Here is a 19,135-nt window from a genome sequence, read left to right as displayed (position 1 = left end):
GCGATAGTAGATAGACACAACCAAGACAACTGGTGACTGACGCAAGAGAGATCTTCCATAAAGGAATCTAGAGATGTGACCCAAGCAATAGTAGGCAGACATAGTTGAAACAACTGGTGATTATTGTGAAAGAGATTCGATGAGGCAAATCTTGCAAATGAATGACACTGGCGACAGTAGGAAGATGCAATGAGGACCACTAGTGACTATTGCAAAGGATATTCTATGAGAAGAATCTCAAAAAGGGTGACACTAAAGGGGAATGCCCCCAAGCTGTGACAAGACTCAATCCATGGATACATGAGAGAAAGTAGGAAACCAAAGCAAGAAAGGGGAAGCATGAGAGTGATTGTACAAAATAGCTAGAAGATGCACTGCAAGATGGAGCATTGGGAATAAGAGGCACCTGTTTACCATGTTTTCACCTTCTTGGTTGGATTTTCCCTTTTTTGCTACCATGATTCCTATTTCCAGGTTTTCTTTTTTCTTTTTCAATTTTTTTGTATTTTTCTCTTTTTGAATTTTATTGTATTTTTGATTTTTTTGATTTTTGATTTTTTTAATTACCAAGGTGCCTATTGCTAGGTTTTCACCAAGGTAAAAATTTTTTTTTAGGACATATAGATATGTACGAAGAGCTGCTAAGATCAGATCAACTGTAAAACCACTTCAGGTGGAGAGTGTTGAAAGGTTCCTTGAGCACTTCTCCCTCGGTCATGGAAAGTTGATAGGTGTTGGATCCATATACTGCAATGATGATGTAAGGAATGACCTAGTTCGGTTCAAATTTTCCTTTTTGGACTCACTATTTTTTATTCTTAGGGTTCTCTCTCAAGACGAGATCACCTAACTGAAAGTCACATGGATTGACCATCCAATTGTAGCTTCTTGATATTCATTATTGATATGCTCACAAATGATCACATGCCACTTGTTGACGTTCATCCAGTAACACAAGCTCTTGAAGCCGAGCTATTCTATAGTCATCATTAGTAATAAGGCCCTTCATAGATATTCTCAAGGTAGGAATCTCGACCTCTATTGGAAGCACAACATCTGCCCCATACACCAAAGCAAAGGGGGTCATTCCCATTGGAGTTCTAATGCTTGTCCTATATGCCCATAGGGCTAGATTAATTTGGAGATGCCAGTCTCTCCTTGATTTTCTGATTGTGTAATGAAAAATTTTGAGGATCACTTTATTGGATGCCTCAACTCGGCCATTACCCTAGGGGTAATAAATGGAAGACCAATGTTGTGTGATTTTAAATTTCTTGCATAGTTCCTTGAGGTCTTTTTTCTTGAATTGTCTTCCATTGTCAGTAATGATTGAGGACAATACACCATATTTGAAAATGATGTAGTTTGTGATAAAAAGAGCTACAGTTTTGCCATTAGAAATTGCAAGAGGTACTGCCTCTACCCACTTTGTGAAGTAATCTATAGTTGTGATAATGAACTTATGTCCATTAGAAGAGGTTCAGTGAATTTGACCCACCAAGTCAAACACCCATTGTTGAAATGGCCATGTTGTAGTAGAGGGAATTAGCTCTCTGGCTATAGCATGGATAAGGTTCCCATGAAGCTGACATTGCTTGCAAGATCTAGCATACTTGATAGCTTCTTGCTCCATTTTAGGCCAATAGTAACCAGCTCTAAGGAGTTTGTGAGCTAGTGTCAAGCCATTTGAGTGAGATCTACAAATGCCTTCATCAATGTTAATTAGTGCACATTTGGACTCTTTGGGTTCTAAACACCTAAGGAGTGTTCTGTCAAGACCTCTCCTATATAGATCATCAACAACAATGACATAATACAAAGCATTACAGATTAGGTAACGTTTCTCATTTTTGGTCAGACCTTCCAAAATAGTTTGATTTTGGAGATAGGAATAAATGTGATGGTAGCAAGATGATTCTTGTCTTATGATAGAATATATCATCCTAGAATCAGGGGTGTCATAGGCTGGGTAGTGTAACGCTTCCACCAAGAACTCATGTTGGGGATCATTTTCAGGCTATTGTAGCAGGGAGGCCAATGTAGCCATGGCATCAGCTACATTATTATTTGCTCATGGAACTTGTTGGAAGGTAATGTGCACAAAATACTTCTTCAATTCATGAACCATGTGCTTGTAAGGAATTATTTTTTCATCCTTTGTTTGATACACATTATTAACCTAATTAATGTTAAGATGAGAGTCACCATAAATGTCTAATTGATCCACTCTCCATTCAGCTACAATTTTCATGCCATTGATCAAAGCCTCACATTCAGTAATGTTGTTTGTACAAGAAAACAAAATCTTGTACGCTTTTGGCTATGAATATCTATGTGGTGTAATGAAGATTAATCTAGCACCTGATCCTTGTTGTGTGAAGGACCCATCAAAGAACATGACCCATGTTTGGTGTGTGAGTGTCAGAATCGACTCATATGGGAAATCAATGTTCATTGATAAGAGACTCTATATGTGTGCATTGGCCAACTAATCTGCAATTGCCTATCCCTTGATAGCCTTGCATTCAATGTATTGGATGTCAAACTCACTAAGTATCATGACCCATTTAGCCAATCTTCCTATGAGAGCTTCCTTACTGAGCAAGTACTTTAGTGGATTTATTTTATCCATGAGCCATGTAGTGTGGGCAAGCATGTAGTGTCTCAACTTCTGGGAAGTAAAGACAACTACCAAGCAAGCTTTCTCAATAATGCTATAGTTCTTCTCATAAGAGATCAATGTCCATCTCAAGTAATAAATAGCCCTTTCTTTGTTGTCATTGTCTTCCTGATCCAATAGGATTCCCAGAGACATTTTAGTTGCTTAAATGTATAAAATAAAAGGCTTCACATGGATAGGAGGCATCAAGATTGGTGGATTAACAAGATATTGTTTGATCTATGTTAAACTTTGCTCACAATCCTGGCTTCAATTAAATTTTACACCCTTATGTAAGGTCTTTGTGAAGGGTTGTGATATATCTACCAATTGTGAGATAAACCTGTGAATAGATTGGAGCCTTCCCTATAGTCCTCTCATCTAACTAATTTTCCAAGGTGGTGGCATGTCCATTATTTCTTGTACTTTCTCTGGATCCACATCCATTCCTTTTGTAGAAATGATGTATCCCAACAACTTTCCTGATGTGACAGCAAATGCAGATTTCTTAGGATTGAGCCAAAGACTGAATTTTTCCATACGATCTAGGATGGGTCCCAAATCTTGCAAATGAGTATTGCATTTAGCAGTTTTGACCAAGGTATCATTGACATAGTCCTCCATGGTCTTATGCATCATATCATGGAAAATTGTAGTAACAACCAACTGTATATGTAGCACCAACATTCTTCAAGCCAAATGGCATTATATTCCAGCAAAAGGTTCCCCATGCACATGTCAGAGATGTTTTCTCTTGATCTTCTAGCCCAATTTTTATTTGATTGTATCCAGAAAACCCATCCATAAGTGAGTACATCTCATAGCCAGCCGTCATGTCCAGTATTATATCAATATTAGGGAGCAAAAAGTCATCTTTAGGACATGCCAAGTTGAGATTTTTGAAGTTAGTACAAACCTTAATAGATTTATTGTGCTTGGAGACTAGAAAAATATTGGATATCCATTCAGCATAATCAATTGCATGGATGAAACCAGCTTTTAGAAGTTTCTCTAGTTCCACTTTGACGAGCAATGCAATGTGAGGATGCATTTTTTGAAGCTTTTGTTTAACTAGTTTGATGGTTAGTGCTATGGAAAAATGATGCATGATAACCTATCAAGATCTAGTCCTGGCATTTTAGAGTATGTCCAAGCAAAATTTATCTTTTTTCCTTTGAAAAAGGTAATGAATTCTTCCTTTTGACAGTGACTATGCCAGATGTATCATATGAGGATGTTCTTCTATGCCCAGATTAATTGGCTATGTTGGCTCTATCAACACTGATGATCTCTCCTAAAAGTGACTGGGAAGTGCATCATATATCTCATCTACAAGTGCCTCAAAGTGGTTTTCACCCTTGGATACATCTTTTGTTTTTACTTTTTTGGGTTTTGACACTACCACAATGTGGTTTTCACCATTAGACCTTTTGCATTTTTTCTTTTTTATTATATGACTGAGATATTTGATGTTAGCCTCAGTCATGTTGACACTCTACTCATTGGTGGAAGATGTTACAAGACTTTTCTCATTAGTGGAAGATGTTACAAGTTTGATAGTGTTTAGGTAATAGGCGAGAGCATGGTCATTCTAGAATGTGGGGACTTTGCTAGATGCATTAGGGTTCCAGTCTATAAGCTCAATATGTGTGAGTGAGAGAATGGTGTTTGGTTCAATTGCATTCACAGTATAGTCATTAAGTGCTTGGACCAGCAATTCAAGACCTATGGTGACTTCATCCACAGATGTATTTGAACACCTCTAAGTATGAACGTCAGCAATTGACAACTCTAGGACACTAGTTGGATCAAACCTATGCAACCTAACCTTAGACATTTCACCCACTTTGATTTGGCTTTCATAGACATGCACTTGGTCAATGTCTTTATCAGTAGTTGCTTTTGAAAGAGAGTCAAACTCATATTCCTTAGAATCAGTGCTACATGGCGAGAGACTATAGAACTCCCCAATAGTAATAGGGACATACTTGCCTTCATCCTCTATGTTCTTACATAGATACTCAATACATAATGATTGACTAGATTCTCCCCTTTTTGAATGATATTTGAGTTGCTTAGTATTGTCCTCAGAAGAATCACTAGTATCATCCACAATGCTAACATGTGGCACAAAATCATCTGGCTTAGCGAAGAATTTAGCAAGATCATGAGGAATAGGATGAGAATAGGAATCCTCATCATTAGATTCTTCCATCTTGAGTATTTGACTCAGCTTGTGACTCATTTCCAGATGAACTCTCAGGTGTTGGTATGAATTTATTGAGTCCCAAATGGAAAGGAACCTTCTTAAATCCTAGGCTAGTTGTATCACTGTTTCTTCAAGTTTTTGGTTTGATAGGATCAATTAGGCCATTGTTATTGCACCCAATAGGTCCAGTTACCTTGTAACCAAAATGCTTCATAAGCCTAAGACCAGGCCCATATTTCTCAAGAGTTGTTTCTTGAGCTTGCTCTATTAAGTCTATTAGAGCCTCGTCTCTATAAAGCCATGCTACAATGGCTCTATTTTCACTTCATCCTCTAAGGGAACTATAGCCTTAACAAAAGTACCATTATACTTGATCTGAGGTGTCAGTATGAATGGCTTCTTTGCCTCTGAGGGTCTCTTGTAATGATGAGGAGATTCTAGAAGAGATGTCAATGACAACACTGGTTCAATGTGATACTCTCCCATGCCAGTTTCTTTCAGTTTGAATGACTGCTCAATTTGTTTCAGCTTATTGTCATGATAATCAATGGATTCATAGCTAGTAGGGACAAAAGTTTTAGCAGCCTTGAGCATATAATTGCAGGTATACCTAGTAGTGGTAGGAATAGTAACTTCAAAGCCATGAAATGGGAACTTGATGCATTGGTGGTATGTGGATGGCACAACACGCATCTCATGTATCCATGGCCCTCCTAAAAAAATATTGTAAGCCAACAGAATGTCAAGCACCTAATAGGTGACATCCCTTTCTATAGGATCGATGCGAATGGGTAGGACCACAAGACCTAGAGACTTTCATTCCACTTCGTCATATGCTTTAATAGTGATCTTATGTTGAGGATTAATAGAGTCCTCAAAATGATTTAATTATCTAATTAGAGAAGTAGAGACAATGTTTAGGCCAATGTCGTTATCAATGAGTACCCGACAAAGACGTTTATGATGCATCATAACCCTGATGTGTAGAGGTTGATTGTGTGGGTGACTCAGCAAGTTATCATCCTCCTTGGAGAAGGTCATAAGATAAGGCAAGGTTAGGTGACCTACAATGGATTGAAATTGCTCAAGATCAAGATCTTGAGGAACATTTTCCTCAATGAGGGCTTTGTCCAAAATTTTCCTATGAGTAGGTGAGATTTAAAGTAGCTCAAAGATGGAAATCTGAGCATTAGTTCATTTCAATTGATTGAGAACACTATAACTAGTTTCCATCAAGTTCGTTGTGGGTTTTGCACCTTTGCTAGATGGACTAGTGAGGGCTTTGTCTTTGTGTTGTTCAAGATAAAAGGTAGAAGGCGCAGGGCCTTTGAGCACCAACTTGGCATGAGAGTGAGTGACAACATTAGCATAGTGTTGTGTGGGTGTATTATCCATTGCATTAAGAGTAGGGCCCCTCAAGACAAATGGTGTCTTGGGTTTTTCATTATCTTGTTTTCCCTTAATGGTAATAATGTCGCAGTATTTAGAATCCACAAGTTTAACCATGTTGATCACATTGTCATCATTGGAATATGCATAGTTGACCTTGTTATTGGGTTGCAGTTTCAAAGTCTCTCCTTTTTCATAGGCTAGGAAAGGCTCTTTGAATGCCTTGTGATCTGAGTTTTTGTTATGTCCATCTACCACAAGATCACCAGCATCAATCATGTCCTAGACTTTATGGTGCAAGTTTATGTAGTTTCTAGTTTTGTGTCCCTTATTTTGGTGATACTCACAGAATGAGGTTTCATTCCACCATGGTGGACATGGTTGTGGATTATAGGGACGAGGATTGTCCATTGGTGAAATAAGCTTATGTTGTAGAAATGTTTTGTAAACCACATCCAAAGGTTCTCCCAAGGGTGTATATTCTCACTTAGGGTGTGTGGTGCATGAGTTTCTTGGTTTGTTCCCAGATGTCTTGTTGTTAGGAGGAGGTTTCTTAGTGTTTTTGGCCACTTTGAGGCCATCTGCCAAATTAAATGCTACTTTAGCAAGTTTTGGGGGTGACATTTTCAAAGACTCCATCATGTATGATTTCTCAGTTCTTGTTGACATGTTTTGTTTTATCCTGTTGGAAGTGGAACCTTGTTTTATGTCCCTCTGAAGAGTGAGTTCACCTTTCTTGATCATAAATTCCTCGATATGGATAGCCTATGTGATCATGTCTTCAAAGGTACATGGACCTTGAAGTTGGACTCTATATCCAAAATCAAGTAGGAGGTTATCAATCAAAATGTCAAGCTTCTTCGTTTCTAGAATTTTGAGGGAATACTTAGTGTATAGTTGTCTGCATGATTTCTGTTTAAGGTTGCATAAATTTCAAATGTTGACAGGATGTTGAATGTTATGAGAATACTGCCAAACAAATAAGTTGGCAATTTCATCAAATGTCTTAATATCAGGAGGTAAATGTGAAAACCACTCTAAAGCCTGACCACGTAGGCTTCTGGGGAATAAAAATATGAGGTATGTTTGATTTTGTATAAACTCAATAGAAAAACCACCAAATTCTCACAAATGATCTTGGGGATCAGTGGTACCAAAGTACTTGTCGTACTTGGGTAGCTCTATGCCTCATGGGAAAGGTGGCATGTTTATGCTTTTGTCAAATGGAAACGGACAAAGAGCATCCAATGTGTATGTTTTTGTGGGTTTCTCTTTCTCATGCATCATCTGAGCTAGTTGGTCTTACATAATTTTCAATTATTTTTGAAGTTTAGAAGTCTCAGTTTCTTCTTCAGGCATGGTAATGGTTTCCACATTGAAATGAGAGGGCAGCTTAGCTCCCTCTTTGGCAAGTTTGAGAAAGTACTTTTCTTTCTCTTCATTGAGTAGGATTCCCATGACCTTTTGAAAATTTTTGTCTCTTCGGCATTTTGCTATGTGTTGAGGGAGTATTTCCACCTCTTCCTATTCGTCATTAGTTTCATGGCCTTTCTCTTTCTATTTGTTATTCCTAGGTGGTTCTTCATGTCTACTATGACTACCATGTTCAGGTTCATGATTAGTCATTGTAGGAACATGTTCAGTTTCAATGTGTTGGGTTTCAAAAGGTCCTTTGAAAAGGGAGTCAAACATCATGTTTGGGGATACAGGACCTCTACATGTCTTAGTATCCTCTTGATACAAAGGATCCCTAATTTGTTGTAGGTTAATGGAAAATGTGTGTTGAAATCGATGTATCTTGACAGGTGAGGGGGATTGTGAAGATGCCTCACTAGCCGAACTAGATGCAAATTGTGTAAAAAAAGGTAAGAAACCTCTACTATGATTATGACCCCTAGCACAACCTCACCTAAGTCTAAGAGGATAAAACACCTTATCGCTCCTGGTTGCAACAGTCATAGACAAGGACAAAAGGCAAGAATCCTAGACAAGGACTACACTTAGACTAAGTCTCAATAGGATAAGACAAGAATGTTGTATATTAAGGCACAAGTAGTTTGATTTGAAGGCTAGAATGGCCTAAGGTTATGACTAATGTAACACAGAGTATGAAAAGCACTAAAGAATGAGAATCCAAAAAAAAGAGTTAAAGGACAAGACTAGGTCAAAGTGCATATCACAAATCTTCAGTTTAAGCTAAATGCCACTATTTAGGACTGTGTACAAACATAAAAAGGGACAACTCAATGCAAGAATCAAACTAAACAGAGATCATAGATTGGTCAAAGAGGCTGATTTGACAATTTTATAGCAATGTCTCGTGTGAAGATTCTCTAGGAGCTGTGTGAGAAAGTTTTTTGAGTCGTGCAAAGACTCTGAGCAGCAATTTAAATTTGTGCGAAGACTTTCTTTGGCTCATGCGAAGAAGTTATAGGATAGAAAATATAGTTGGAAAGATTTTGCATGGGTATATGAAAGATCTCACCTGAAGATTTGAATAGGCTAATGTGAAAATATGAATTCTCATGCGAGAAAATGCAAATCTATGCATGAAAATCAAAACCATTTTGACAAAAGCATTCAATTTTGAAGAGATTTCTTGATTGTTTGGATAGATTGATAGGCTAGTTAGATTGATTTGTTGAATAGATAGCAAGATTAACTCTAAAAATTGTTTAAACAAGTGTTTTAGTTGTAATTAGGCAAAGTGTTTGAACCAGGCAGTGTGAAACAATCAGTAGTCGAATGCAACCCAAATGAGGGCAAAGCAACTTAGAGGGACAAGGGAGTCTTGACTCTTAGTTTGTTTGAGGAAGTTTGGACATGTTGATGACTCGATAAAAAAAATGTTTTATCCCTAAAAACATAAAATGGTAGAGAAGGAAAAACCTTTGTCCCACATCTTATGCGCATGCATGTACCTCACACAATCGTGTCACCCCCTAGATGGCACCCATGCTTTTGGTATATTCAAAGGACTCAATAGTATATGTTGAATGAGCACCCTTGTGGCAGAGGATGAGCATGTATACCACCTTCAAACATCCAATAGCATGCCTATGGTGAGTTCTATAGGAGATATTCTTTCCCCTCCTTACATAAAGATTATGCCTCCTTTCAAAGGTGAACTAGATGGCTTCTAACTAAAGGTTTTTACTTGGCTTCCATTCATATTAATTCTTGGTGGCTCCGCAAGTAGAGTTGAGACTAGTAGCCCACACCAGCATTTGAAAGTGCACACTACTTGCTTAGCAAGCCAAGGGCCGATACCAACTAGTGCACAAATAGAGCTTCCCCTTGATATGTGATATCAAGAATCAAGGGAAAAAAACTAATTTGGCTTTGGAGTCTTTCGCTCTACAAAGCATCTTGATTATAGTGAGTTGGAATCTCTGGTGAAAGGAGCATGCTCACTTGGATCATTCTCAGAGATTGGATCACTCTAGCAGGCCCTCTAAAGGATTGACTTGGACTGGTGGTCTGGATTTAAGGGTTTGAGTCTTTTATTTCCCTCAAGGAGAAAGAGCATAATCCTCTACATTGATTCCTCACCCAAACACATAGAATAGATTAATTACCCACTTAACTTAATCAATCCAACCTTATTCTTCCTAAAGATTTTGATTCCCTTAAAAATGAAATCATCATCTCATCATAGAAAAGGACAAGCACTGAAGAAGCACTAAGTTGTTTGCCTCCCTTGGAATGCCATCTTTTGGAAGCATCTAGTTTTCTGATTCACCCTTGGTCATGACGTCTAAGTGTTGAAGAGTATAATCCCCTATTCTTTTGTCTTGCACCCTAAGAATTTCAAAAGCCCTAATTAATCTATGTTTTGAAAGCAATAAAGTAGATATGCTTTTTTATGGGTTTTAAAAGTGGTCTTCATCAAATATATTTTCGATAATGATCCTAAAAACAAGGGTCAATTTTTGTTTGAGTGGTTTTTATAAGGAATCTTCATTAAACATTTCCTACAAATAATAGTTAAGCTGCCAAAATCAGAGAAACATAACAACACAGATTCCAAGAAAAGCACGTTAGAAAAATTGAACAAACATGATGTTGAAAAATGTTGAAATTGAGCTTGCTATTACAGATCTTCATGTGAAATCTTTTGCAGAGTCGCACTAAATCTTTCTCTGAGTTGCATGAGAAAATAATGTGCCACGCAAAGACTTGCATAGTTGGGCACTTTTTTGCGCAATACAGTATAAAACTTAGCACGAGAACTTAAAATCCTCGCACAAAAACGGAAGGTCTCACATGAAGATTCAAGTACTTGTATGGAACAACATAGACATAACACTATAATAACATAAAAAAATGTAGATGAGGCCAAAGAAATTGATTTCTTTAGCCCCACGGTGGGCACCAAAAATGTATGCATGAAAATGCTGACCTCTAAAACTCACACACACTTCAATGTGGTCATTACCTACGAAGTCATCCTAGAATGAAAATTGAATTGCTCATTCGAGACACTCGACAGTGGGACCCGTTGCCTCCTATCTAAAGGGATTTTTCCTGTTCAACGTCCTTAGATTTGAGGTATAGGCAACTAGACCCTCTAAGAATGAAGGATTTTGAATGCAATTAATCTATGTGATATGCAATTATTCTATATGAAAGATTCAATTGATCTAAGAACATGTAAATCAAATGCATTTTTAAGAACTAGATGAGATTAAGCTAAGAATGTAAACATATGGGAATATGTGAGCTAAAAGTGAATATAAAATGTAGAAACAATTTGATAGCAATTCAAATCAACCTCCTTGATGAGGAATTATGAGTACCTTAAATAGAATTCTTGGAATCCATCAACAGATGAGATCAACTCAGATCAATGGTTAGGATTGAAGGAAAGATTCAGTTAAAATGGAAACTTCCTTTTGTAGGTGAAGTGAACTGTTTCTAATCTGAGTGTGATGAGTAGTTAACTAAACTTGCCATGGGTGTGAGATCAAGTTAACTAGATTGATTCCAATTTGAGAGAGAGTTCACTCAGAGTTTCCTTTTAGAACTAAAGAGTCCTTTTAGAACTAAAGAGTAGATATAGGAAAGACATTTAATTTAATAAAATGAGATATGACCTCATAAATACCTTTTCTATTTAATTAAATAATCACATTTAATTAATTGAAATAAGCATATTTATTAAATTAAATAAATTTAATTCCTTAGTACATTAGCCTTAGGGTATAATTTAATTTAATTCAAGTATAAATACTTAATAATTAAATTAAATATTAATCAATAAGTTTTGATGTGACTAACATGAGTAAATACTATGGGAATTAAATTATGAGCATGATGAATACAGATTAGGGTTTTTTGCATCTGATAATTAAGTCAAGTAGCGATAGTTAGAATTAGAATTGCCTATTAGAATAGGTCTTAGGATTAATTAGAATAGACCAGAATTGGTATAATGGCAATGACCCAATTTTGGGGTATTACAAATAGCTACTAACCATTTGACTAAGTGTGAGACACTAATAAACAAACATGACCATAATGTTAACAATATGAAACTCATTTTGTGGGTACCACAATGATTGGAAGTAAGTACAATGAATTTTTAATGTTATGAATTTGTTTTATATAATTATTCATTTATTTCCTTATAGGTAGATATAATTGGAATAATATTTTCTTGATATTATGACTCTTAAGAATATTTGATGTGATAGATTATAATTAATATAAAATATTATGTATGGAAAGATTGATTCAAATCATATAGTATCATAATAGGAGATTTAATTGACATGAGTAGATGTTTTTTGGAATCTTTATAATGTTTGTATGTAAGATAATTATCTCCATTTGATCTTGACCAACATAACTAAGAATATTGATTCCCCAAATATTAAAATAATTAAAGGAAGTATTTGTTGAAAGCAATTGGTTAATTGTGTATTATCCTTGATGTTACATAAAATGTCATATCATTGCCAGTCAATGTATGTCAAGCTCACTTAGGTGATGAAGATAGTTTTGTGAATCTGCTGAGGATTCTAGAGTTTTGCCAAGTTCAAAAGATAGTGTATACTATGTTCACTTGGGTGACAAAGAGAAGTTCATAGAAGATGAGTGTCAATCAAGCTCACTCGATTAATGAACAAAAAGTTGGATGGAACCAGTATTAAATGAGCTCACTCAGTTACCAAAGCAACTTTGTGAATATGTAATCTTAACCAAGTTCACTTGGTTAACACTAGAAAATCATTTATGAATTAGTGTCTATCTAGCATGGTCAATTAATGAAGGATTTTCTTGTTTTGGCATATTGAGCTGAATTGATTTATTTGTTGGTTCTAGCTGATTGAGGAGATGAATATTAAGTATTCTACATTTTATTCAAGCTAACTTGACAATGTGTATGATATAAATATAAGGTCAAGTTGAGGATTGAATGTATGAAAGTAATACAAGATTTGAAGATGCTTAGAGGAAGCCAATTAGAAGGATAAATAGAATATCCTTGTGGAGCTACAAAGATACATTTGATAAAAAAGGATCAAGTATATAATCCAAAATTGAGATATGTAATTAGAAATTAAATTGCACCATAAATTAGGTCATCTCATTTTTACTCTCAAACCATTGTAACAGTGATCTAAATCTCATAACAAAGTTGGCTTAATAGATATTTGTAAATCCTCTAACAAGTTGACATTTCTAGATTGAAGTGTCTAAAGACCTCGAACAAGGTCAATCCTAATAGGTTGATTAAATCCTCTAATAGGGTAACACCTAAAAGTGTTTTTTGTAACATTTAACAGGGTTGTCTCCTTAAAGGGCTCACTTCAGAAGAGTGAAAATTAGTAACTAGTTACAATTGGTGGTTTTTCCCAAATAGGGTTTCCACATTAAATCTTGGTGTCACTTGTGTTCATGTTTCTTTAATGTGTATGTAACTAAGTTAAGTAATATTAATCATTGATAATATCTTATGATATTCATATTAAGTGGTTTTCAAGTTATTTTAGTGTTTGTTGAGTTACAACATTTACTAGTGTAAACTAAGTGCCTGTGTATTTACTAAGCATCTATATTTTCAATAAAGTTTATGTTATGTACTAACATCTAAGGGATCTAGGATTTATTTTAGTGGTAAGGTCACTAATTCACCCATCCCCTCTTATTTACTCCTCTTACATTTCCAACAATATTAATATTAGTATAAAGAGGATGATTAATCAAGAAGTATAAAAGATTGCATCAAAGATGTTTATGTACATATAAGTATTTTTCTTGAGTATTACATTTATCTTTTTATTGGAACCAACCTCTTATTTGTAATTATATATGTACTATATGAATTATTTTCCTTAATTTTTTCTTTGAGAATGTTATTCTAGGAAAAAAATGGAGATTTAAATTGAGAGGTAAATTGATATTTTATTAGAGGCAAAGTTGAAAGAGAGGGATAAAATAGAGGAAATATGTATTATAAAGAGTAAAACATATATGATCTCCCTAAAAGCAAGGTAAAACCTATTACATATAAAAGTGAAAGCTGAGAAATATTCTACAAGGAAGCTACAAAGGCACTCTTGAAACTGGAAAATTAGATAGAATCAAAGAAACTATATAGAGGGAAATTTGCATATTCACACCAAGGAGATGATGATATGACGAATAATAGAAATGATGGATCATTCATCAAAGTAGAACTTCAATATATTCTTCAAGATATGAATTGAATAAAACAAAACTATCACTCATGAGAACTAAGTATCACTAAAAATGTTGATGGAATGAGTGGGCATTTTGCATTGTAGGGGGAATAATAACAAATGTTTCATTCCCACTTGAACCATTTTTAGAAAGGAAATTTTACATGACCCTCATGGGTAGATAGTTACTCATATATTTTACATTTATCTATTCATTTAGTTATAATCCTATACATATAGAAAGAGTTATTTTCCTTGATCTTTTTCTTTATGTCTAAGGATTTTCCTATAGGAAAAGAAGGTTGGTACTTTTCACATGCCACCAAATATGGTGCAGACTCAATCTTAAGGTAGTAGCTCCAAAGATGTTGATGATCAAGATGGATAAAATAAGGCTCTTGAAAAAATATATCTTTGATGATTGAGATTATGAGATCCTTGCACATTAAGAGTGAGTATAACACTTCTTCTAAGGAAACATAGGAGCTTAGAAGATTGATACTCAGAGGGAGTCTAGAAATACATGTGTGTGATTGCATGACTTTGATGGGCCTACTCCTATGTAAATAATGAGGAAGAAATGGATTATCACTAGAAAGTTGGAAGATTGATATCAGATTTAGAGGGAGTTTGAAAGACATCCTTTAACAAAGAGAGCTTGTAATGGAGTAACTAGAGGACTTGACTTCCTAGGATAATTGTTTAGAGGGAGAATTTTGAGGTGCAATCCTTTGTGAATGATACATTTTTTATGAAGAGAAGTTCTGAGTAAAATTCCTTATAATGAATTCTTTTCTTTGAGAGAGAATTGAGGTGAAATCCTTTGTACCACCCTCTTACTTGGTTCATGGTGCTTGGTATTTGATATGTAACGAAAGGTGACAATATTTCATTGACATATATAAACAGAAAGTAACCATTGTAATCTAACAATATTATAAATGGTAGACCTATTATCATGATAGACTTGATTAAGTTGTTGTTCTAGAGTGTTGGAAGTGATGATAATGAACATATATAAATAGTGTTAGTGTAAATAATTATTATTTACACTCTACTTAAGTTTACTTAGGATAAATGCATTAATTTATTATTTATTAGGTTAGACACCTAGGAGTTTTCATACTCATATGAGTTGTCATGTTGACAACAAATGAGTAAGGAACTCTAATTCAGCACATGGTGTCTACAACATAATTTTACGTGACACACCTTTCTAGGCTTATCCTCTCATCATTGCACTAACTTCTGTGTGTAATGGAGGATAATCCAATCTTAGTGGACATGTTATTAGTTGTGAGGCTTATCATATTGCTAACTCCTAGAGATTCTAGAGGCCTTTATATTTAGGCACTCCTAGTCTACTTGTACATCAATGGAATTTCATATTTTTATTCTGATCATACTCTATCTGTTTATTTTGTGCTAGTTGTTGAGCTTCTTGGTCTTGGGTGATTTTTCCTTAAGAAAAATTGTTACATGGTATCACATCCATAGAGGCATCATTTCATAGCCATTAAAAACCATTCTTGCTTCACCACTTTGAGGACACCTCGATTCAGATTTGGAGTATCCATAGTTATTGGGAGCATCTAGAGCCAAAGTAGACCTCACCATTGCATCCAAAGCATCGATTCAGTGACTATAAATTTGCCTATGTTGGGCCATATTTAAATTTGAGGAATGTTTTATTTGCAAACTGGCACTTGAAGGTCCAATTTGCAAATTCAGTATGGTCATTTTTTAGATCTACAAATTTATTTCAAATCTGTATTCTCTACAATTTTTTTGATTTTTTAAATTTGTATTTTCAAAATAAATTTTGACCTATCAAACTTGAAAATAATTTTTTTTGTAGGAACTAGGTGGTCAAATCTCGGCCCCACAGCTGAATATTCCTTAGACTCTAGCATATTACAACATATTCAGCAGAATATTCCTCATAATACTGGCAACAACACAACACACAATGGTCACATATCATACCAATGACTCTTTGTTTCAAGCCTTGTGGCTTGTGTATAAAATAAAATCACTATTATTTTAGTATAGAAAATGTGGGACTAATCCCACACCCACTAGTGCCATTAAAATTCCTCACTAGCATCTATTCTTTCCAGCGCATTTCGTTATGTTTCCACCTTCGGTGGTCTTTCTCCACACTAGGTACCACACTTCTCACCACTAATGATATGATCAAATATGGCTACTATTTCCTACTAGCATCCCCCTCTATGAAGATAGTCTTGATTGCTTATGGAGACAGCTGAGTCAGCTCCATGTAGACCAGTCAACTAGCTTCTACATGGAGCCTCACCAACCTAATGACCTGCCACATTCGTAACCTTACTTTGACGTAGATCTGACTCAGCCTACCACATCGACATCAGAATAAGATACATCAACCTGCCCAGTCAGTGCCATGTAGTAACTTAGTGAAGACACATGGCACTACCACATCACAAGAATTTGTACAATCCATACACTGACATCATTACCACGTCACCCAGGGAACCTTTTTTCACTGATGTTAGCCTGACACTGCATTAAATTTGATGGTCCTTTGACTATCATCAGCAGGCCAAATTGCACTACCATGATAGTCATTTGGATGTCAAATTTAACCACACAATTTTCTTATCAATTCCCTCTACAGATTTAGTTTTGATTTAATATTCTGACTTTGGGAGGCCATATCTCAAACATCTAGGCTCCAAATCATGTGCAAGACTTTCTGATTTTGGCTAAAATTTCCTAAAAAAATTAATGGTGCTATTATTTTTTGGTTTTGGTGCATGGATTTGTCAAAAATTTTAGGGTTTGGCGACTATACTTATCTAATTCTAAATTTTGCAACTTTAATTGCTCGATATAGGCTCATTTAGGCTCCAAATTAGGTTCCATTTTTTTAAAGTGAACAATTTTTTATTTGCTTTCTAGATCTACAATTAGATTATAGGCTTGTGTGGATAGAAATACCACTTTTAGAAATAGGTCCTATCTTTGCTTTGTATTGCTTCAAAATTGTTGTATTTCTAAGCTACATTGTAAAGTTCTAGATTTGAACTATAAGAGGAGGTTATAAATAGGAAAATTAGAAGTCCGCTAAGTCCATTTTAACAAGTGGCCTATTGTAATTACACTAAGTATAAAGTACCAAATTATACATTGGGGGGGTTTATTGATTGTTTTTGCATTTTGAGGGGTGCATATATTTATTGATCTCATGGATTTTTGTTTCACATGTCAATTTGGTGTTAAACTAAGGTTGCCAAAAACGAACTATCAAAAATATAGTGCCTTAATCATTGATCATCTAAGAAGAGAGCATAAGGAAGTATTCCCTTATCTATGTTCCAAAGAACTACCCTCTTCCATTGATTTTCCACCTATTGAAATAATTTTAGATGTCATTTTTTTTTAGTCTCAATGCAGATGGTTTAGCTATAATTACAAAGGCAATTGAATCTTATGGCATTTGGATGCATATTTGTGTTAGAGTAATTAGTTGTTCGTACTTATTAACTAAATCACTTTGGTTTAATTAATTAAGTTGCCTATTACTCTTGTTTTCTTAAGCTATCTTGTAGGTGGATATAATTAATATTTTATTACTTATATTATGCAACTTAGCTTTTTTAGGATTTAGTTTCCCTTTTTGGGTTTCATGATTCCTTTATAAGGATTCACCTCTTTGTAATTATAAATTCCATTTTAGTTCACCTATTGGCATAATAGAAATTTTCTCTTTGCATGTCCATAAGATGAATCTGGCTTTTTGGCCTCCATAATTTTTTCTTGCTTCTGTTCTTTGCTTCATCCATGTGACAGGGTTATGCATGTAGGTGTTCTTGGGAGATTAGTTTTTCACCTAATCTAACATGGTATCAGAGCAAGCTTGTTGCTCGTTGTTTGTGGTTTGTTGAAACATTTTAGAAGCTGCATTTTTCAAGGGTTTTAGAAGCTTTTTATGTGGATTTAGGGGGACCTTTTTTTTTGGTCACTTTGGGCTCAAAAAGACATCACCGTTGCACTCAGAGTGCCCAAAAACCCTAGAATGCATATAAAATTTGTCCATTTTGGACACTGTTGGTTTGGGAGGCAAAAAAAATTTGTTCGACAGGGTCGTACGGCCTCCTACACGCAGTACGAGGCATCAAAAATTAAAAAAATTGCAAAAAAAATATAAAAGTGCAATTTTTTTACCACTGGCAATTACCGCTCAGCGGCTTGCAGCGACTCCGTGGCGGCTCTGCCGCTACTCCGCCCCACGGCGGCCCGCCTCTCTCGCACTGCCCGGCCGCCGCTCCATCGACGGTGGGGGGGGGATTTTTGTTTTTTTAATTTTTTTAATTATTTTTTATTAAAAAAAATAATTTTTTCTTGCATTCAAAGGCCCTGTCGGTTTTTCTTCCATAACTTGAGCATACGAACATATTTTTTTGATCCGAAAAATGCGTCAAAAAGCTAGTTCCAAGACGGAGATGATAGTATAGGTGATTTTGATTTTTTATATAGTTTGGTTGCATATTTTGGCATTCAAAGCTAGATTTTCTATTTTGCCTTCCGAGAGCTATGTCTAGCTCATCCGAACTCGTTTTTGGGCTCGCTTTATATCATTGGAAAGATGGTTCTATGAGTTATTCAGTTGCAGAGGTCTTTTATCCAGATTCTACTCCAGGTTCTTTCACCTCTGAGTTTTTCACTTTCGCACTCTGGTAGATTACTTGGATTCTATAGGTCCTAGAATCTCTTCTTCTATTCTTTTGGCTCACTCTTCTTTCTGACTTCTGAGCATTGTATGCTTCTATTCTGTTGCATTCTTTTTTTTGTAAACACACTGAGATAAAGTGCCTACTTTTGCATATCTGAGATCTTGTACACCTTGTGTTTGTTTGTACTTGCACTCAGTTATAAAGTGCCATGGGGGGTCATGATGTTTTGCCATTTTGTGCTCATCCACCTTTGTCAAGTGAATTTTTCTTCCACGACATTAGCCCATGCAATGTGTCGGTGACACTGCCCTTTATCCTATGCTTGTACTTCTATTGCACTATTGGTGTTCCTTATTCTTCTTCTTGTAGATGTTTTTGGCATTGCATTTCAGTGTTCCTGTCACCCCTCTCCCTGTTCAGCATTATGGGGGGGTTCACCTGTTTGCTCTATTGCTTCCTTGGTTCGGTTGAGTGA

Source organism: Cupressus sempervirens, chromosome 10 (assembly GCF_028749045.1).
Source record: "Cupressus sempervirens isolate cs-2001-9-10 chromosome 10, ASM2874904v1, whole genome shotgun sequence".
NCBI lineage: Eukaryota > Viridiplantae > Streptophyta > Pinopsida > Cupressales > Cupressaceae > Cupressus > Cupressus sempervirens.
Note: the sequence above shows the minus strand (reverse complement) of the source record.